A 6000-nucleotide genomic window follows, 5' to 3' on the forward strand; every position below is an offset into this window, starting at 1 on the left:
CACTCCCCTCTTTCTCTCTCTCTCTTTCAGCAGAATCCTTCCCTCTTCATTCTTCTTCCTTTCTCCTCCCAGTCTCCACCTCCCCTCCTCTCTCTCTCTCTCTTCCAAACACCCCTTTATTCTTTTTTCTACCGTTTTCTTTATTATTTATCCACACAAACTAAAAAAAAATCTAACTCGAAATTCCGAAGTCACAGTCAAAGGGGATCGGACGTGCGGGGGGTAATGTTTTCACCCGACAGGTTAATTTCGGCCATACAATACCTCGGCTCCGGCACGAAATTTGGGAAAAGGGGGGGAGGGGGGTCTTGAACTGTTTCCCCTCCTCCAACCCCTCCCCTTTCCCCTCCTCCAACCCCTCCTTCCAAACCTCCATCCCTTCCCCACCCCACCCTTTCCTCTCCCTCTACCCACACACCCGCAACGCTTCCCCCTTCCCCATCCCCACCCCACCCTTCCCCTTCATCCCCCATCCCTCCCCCCACCCACCCTTTCCTCTCCCTCTCCCACACACACCCTCATCCACCTCCCCCTTGACCTCGCCTGACCTCTTATCTGTGACCTCCTACCCTGACCTTTCCCTTTATCTTCATTCTTCGTCTTAATCACAACATGAAAGGCAAGATTTTTAACTTTTTTTCCTTCTTCAATTTTCTTTCGTCTTTCCTTCCTTTCATCGCTGCAATTATTGTCATTAACCCTTTCAGCCCGTGGACGTACTCGCTTTATACTACCACACACCACTCACAAACTAACCCTCACTCGCTCTCTCTAACTCTCACACACGCTCACTAATCCTCCCTCACACTTACTCTAACTCTCATACATTTACACTATCTCAAAAACTAACTCACACACTCTCTCTAGTCCTCTCTCACATTCTCTCTAACTCTCACACATTTACGCTCTCTTACACCCTCTCTAATTCTCAAAAACTCTCAAACACTCTCTAATCCTCTCTTACTCTCACACGCTATCTGAAAAACTAACTCACACATAGACTCTCAAATCCTCTCTCACACTTCCTCTAACTCTCAAATTCTCAAAAACTCACACACTCTCCTTAATCCTCTCTCTCTCTCTCTCTCTCTCTCTCTCTCTCTCACACATTTAGACTCTCTCACTCTAACTTTAACTTACTTGCTCGCACCCCAGTCTCAACTCCACGTCTCTCTTACTAACTTTACCAAACTCTCTCTCTATCTCTCGCTCTCTTAATTTTCTTCCTACTTTCTTCTGACTTTATTTATTTTCTTCCATCATTCTTCACCTCCCTCCCTCCCTCCTCCCCTCCTTCTTTCCCTCTCCCCTCCCCTCCCCCATTTTTCGTCCCATCCTACTTTCTCTACACGATTTCATTTCACAAGATTCAAAACAGATAGATGGATAGCTAGACAGACAGACAGGTAGATAGATGGGGAGAGAGAGAGAGAGAGAGAGAGAGAAAGAGAGGGGGGGTTCACTTAATATTCTCTTCAGCGTCTTCATGTCAAACTCTTTCCTCAAGTTACGTCCTCTCTCTCTCTCTCTCTCTCTCTCTCTCTCTCACATCACATTTTCTTTACCAATATTTGCTCACCTAACCACTTTTCTCCTTGATGACTTTCATCTCTCTCTCTCTCTCTCTCTCTCTCTCTCTCTCTCTCTCTCAAATTACCTTCCCAGTCTCTCTCACATCATCTCCTATCATTATTTTCTCTCACCTTCCTCCTCTCCTCTTCGTCTTCTTCTTCCTCTTTTTCTTCTCGTTTCTCATCGTTAAAGTTAAGAATAAGTAGGAATGTGAAAGGGATTAAGTACGTAGGTGGAGTTACGCGGAGAGACAGACAGACAAATGAGGAAGTGGAGGGGCGTTGTGGAGTTCCGTGGAGAGACAGACAGACAAATGAGGAAGTGGAGGAGTGTTGTGGAGTTACGTGGAGACAGACAGACAAATGAGGAAGTGGAGGAGTGCTGTGGAGTTACGTGGAGAGACAGACAGACAAATGAGGAAGTGGAGGAGTGTTGTGGAGTTCCGTGGAGAGACAAACATGTGCTTTATTTTTCCTCTTCCTCCTCCCTTCTTTCTCCCTTCCTCTTCCCCCTCCTTCCTTTCTCCCTTCCTCACAATTCTTTTTCTTCCTGCCGGCCTATTTCTCCCTCACCCTTGCTTTTCTTCCTCTTCCTCCTTCTTTCTTCCTTCCTTTTCTTCTTCTTCCTCTTCCTCCTCCTCTCATTCTCCCTGTCCAACTTTTCTTTCTCCTCCTCCCTCTCTCCTATCCTCTTCCTCCTCCTCCTCTCTTTCTCCCTATCTCCTATCCTCTTCCTCCCCCTCCCTCTCTCCTATCCTCTTCCTCCTCTCTTTCTCCCTGCCCAACTTTTCTTCCTCCTCCTCCTCCTCTCTCCTATCCTCTCCCTCCTCTCTTTCTCCCTATCTCCTAACCTCTTCTTCCTCCTCCCTCTCTCCCATCCTCTTCCTCCTCCTCTCCCTCTCCCTGCCCCATTTTTCTTCCTCCTCCTCTCTTCCTCTTCTTCTTCCTCTTCCAATACACCCCTGGGAAGACAACAAGCAGGCTCCTGGATTAACTTTTTTTTTCTTTTTGTCTCGATTCGGGTGTGGCTGGAGAGAGAAGAGAAAGAAAGAGAGAGAAGGGGGAGCGAGAAAGAGAGAAAAAGAAAGAGAGAGAAGGGGGAGAGAGAAAGAGAGAGAGAGGAGGAGGGAAGATAAAAGGGCGACGGAGAGAAAAAGAGAGAGAGAGGAAGGGGAGGGAAAGGAAATGGAAAACAGTGGAGACTTTGGGATTGTTTGAAGTAACTTGAGAGAGAGAGAGAGAGAGAGAGTCAAAATTTCCTTCCTTCTCCTCTGGTCTCCTATTTTTATTTTCCTCTCTCCCTCTCTCTCTCTCCCCTTATATCTTCCCTTCCTTCCTTCCTTCCTCCACCTCCTTTTCCTCTTCTTCCCCTATCCTCTCCTTTTTTTCTCATCCTATTTTCACCTCCATCCTCTTTCCCATTCTCTCTCCTAATGTCTTCTTCTCTCTCCTCCTCTTCCTCTCCCTCCTCCTCTTCCTTCCGTCCATTCCTCTGCTTCTCTTCTCTTTCCTATTCAACCTCACTTTATCTTCTCTTTTCTTATCTCTTCTCTTTACCTTCTTTCCTTCCTCCTTCTCATCTTCCTCTTCTCTTCTCCTCCCGTCCTTATTTCTCTCCTCTTTCCTATTCCCTCTCCTGGTATCTTCTCTTTCCATCATTCTTACCTGCCTATCTGTCTACCTGCCCTCCTACTTACCTACCTACCTACCTTCCCTCCTTTCTTTCTTTCTTTCCTTCCTTCCTTCCTACCTGCCTTCCCTCCTTTTTATCCTTCCATCCTTCCTTCCTACCTACCTATCTTCCCTCCTTTTTTTTTCTTTCTTTCTGTCCTTCCTACCTACCTACCAGCTAACATGCCTACCTACCGACCTACCTACTTTCCTTCCCACCTTCCTTCCTTCCTGCTTTCCTTTATTCCTTCCTCCTCCTCTCCCCAAAGCGAGAGGACGCGAAATCGACCTCCAAGTCACCCATGCGAGGCCCCAACAACAAAGCCAGCCACGCGGCAATGTTTGTAAACACGGATCAGCTGATTACCCACGTGGATGCCTCGCCGCGTGTGCTGGAGCGTCCCTGCACCAACACGGAACTCTCATCAGCGAATGGCGATGAGCGGGGTAAAAACTGAGAGGGAAATTGTCTTTATAGTCCGAGGAGGAGAGAAACGGAAAGGAAAATTGTCCTGTTGTCCGACGGGAGAAGAAACGGAAAGGGAAATTGTCCTTATAGTCCAACGGTGGGAGAAAAGGAAAGGGAAATTGTCCTTAGAGTCCGACGGGGGGAGAAACAGAAAGGGAAATTGTCCTTACAGTCCAACGGGGGAGAAACGGAAAGGGAAATTGTCCTTAGAGTCCGACCTTTTTCACACACGCGTGCGTAGCCAGAGGGGGTTATGTGTGTGATCCGGTCTGTCTGTCTGTCCTTCTGTTTGTCTGTTAGTAAGACCTTGAAAAAAAAAAAAAAACTGTTGATACGGACTTGCACCAAACTGGACCGAATTTGCTATAATGATATAAAACTATCAGACAAACAGGTGAATAATGTTTTGTTGTTAAAGGTCATAGATCATCGATAACGGGCAACTATACAAGGTATTATCCGATCTGAGCCAAACTTGGTGGACTGAATTAGGGTCAAGTAAGAATAAATTAAAAATTGAGGGGAATCAGTCAAAGGTCAAGAGCACAGGGCAGGGTCAAAGGTCAAGGGCACAGGGCAGGGTCAAAAGTTGGGCCTTAACGTTCTGCCACGAGGTCAGTGCATAGCTGTCGAGTCCCAGCAAGATGGTGTACAGTTTGAAGCACAGGGAAGAATAACGCTGTAAAAAGTGCATCAGAGGCGGGGAGGAAGGGAGGATACCTGCACTAGGAAGCATAACGACACTTAGGAGGATAACTGCACTAGGAAGCATAACTGCACTAGGGAGCATAACTGCACTAGGAAGCATAACTGCACTAGGGAGCATAACTGCACTAGGAAGCATAACTGCACTAGGGAGCATAACTGCACTAGGAAGCATAACTGCACTAGGGAGCATAACTGCACTAGGGAGGATAACTGCACTAGGGAGCATAACTGCACTAGGGAGGATACCTGCACTAGGAAGCATAACGACACTAAGGAGGATAACTGCACTAGAGAGCATAACTGCACTAGGGAGCATAACTGCACTAGGGAGCATAACTGCACTAGGGAGCATAACTGCACTAGGGAGCATAACTGCACAAGGGAGCATAACTGCACTAGGGAGCATAACTGCACTAGGGAGCATAACTGCACTAGGGAGCATAACTGCACTAGGGAGCATAACTGCACTAGGGAGGATAACTGCACTAGGGAGCATAACTGCACTAGGGAGCATAACTGCACTAGAGAGCATAACTGCACTAGGGAGCATAACTTCACTAGGGAGCATAACTGCATCAGGGAGGATAACTGCACTAGGGAGCATAACTGCACTAGGGAGGATAACTGCACTAGGGAGCATAACCGCACTAGGGAGCATAACTGCACTAGAGAGCATAACTGCACTAGGGAGCATAACTGCATCAGGGAGGATAACTGCACTAGGAAGCATAACTGCACCAGGGAGGATAACTGCACTAGGGAGGATAACTGCACTAGGGAGCATAACTGCACTAGGGAGCATAACTGCACCAGGGAGCATAACTGCACTAGGGAGGATAACTGCACTAGGGAGGATAACTGCACTAGGGAGGATAACTGCACTAGGGAGGATAACTGCACTAGGGAGGATAACTGCACTAGACAACATAACTGCACTAGGGAGCATAACTGCATCAGGGAGCATAACTGCATCAGGGAGCATAACTGCATCAGGGAGCATAACTGCATCAGGGAGCATAACTGCACTAGGGAGCATAACTGCACTAGGGAGGATAACTGCACTAGGGAGGATAACTGCACTAGGGAGGATAACTGCACTAGGGAGGATAACTGCACTAGGGAGGATAACTGCACTAGGGAGCATAACTGCACTAGGGAGCATAACTGCATCAGGGAGGATAACTGCACTAGGGAGCATAACTGCATCAGGGAGGATAACTGCACTAGGGAGCATAACTGCACTAGGGAGCATAACTGCACTAGGCATGGGGGAGGATAACTGCACTAGGGAGCATAACTGCACTAGGGAGGATAACTGCACTAGGGAGGATAACTGCACTAGGGAGCATAACTGCACTAGGGAGGATAACTGCACTAGGGAGCATAACTGCACTAGGGAGCATAACTGCACTAGGGAGGATAATTGCACTAGGGAGCATAACTGCACTAGGGAGCATAACTGCACTAGGGAGGATAATTGCACTAGGGAGCATAACTGCACTAGGGAGCATAACTGCACTAGGGAGCATAACTGCACTAGGGAGGATAATTGCACTAGGGAGCATAACTGCACTAGGGAGG

At 47.6% G+C, this 6000-nt stretch overlaps 1 protein-coding gene across 1 annotated transcript in view; it reads right to left on the reverse strand.

Annotated features, from left to right (window-relative positions):
• LOC145396836 (uncharacterized) overlaps window positions 1-6000 on the reverse strand; it is a 135203-nt gene that overhangs the window by 43980 nt on the left and 85223 nt on the right. The gene's annotated exons all lie outside the window — the stretch shown is intronic.

Source organism: Coenobita brevimanus, chromosome 39 (genome assembly GCF_032717465.1).
Source record: "Coenobita brevimanus isolate Jiangsu-jjx chromosome 39, ASM3271746v2, whole genome shotgun sequence".
In the NCBI taxonomy this organism is placed as follows: Eukaryota; Metazoa; Arthropoda; class Malacostraca; order Decapoda; family Coenobitidae; genus Coenobita; species Coenobita brevimanus.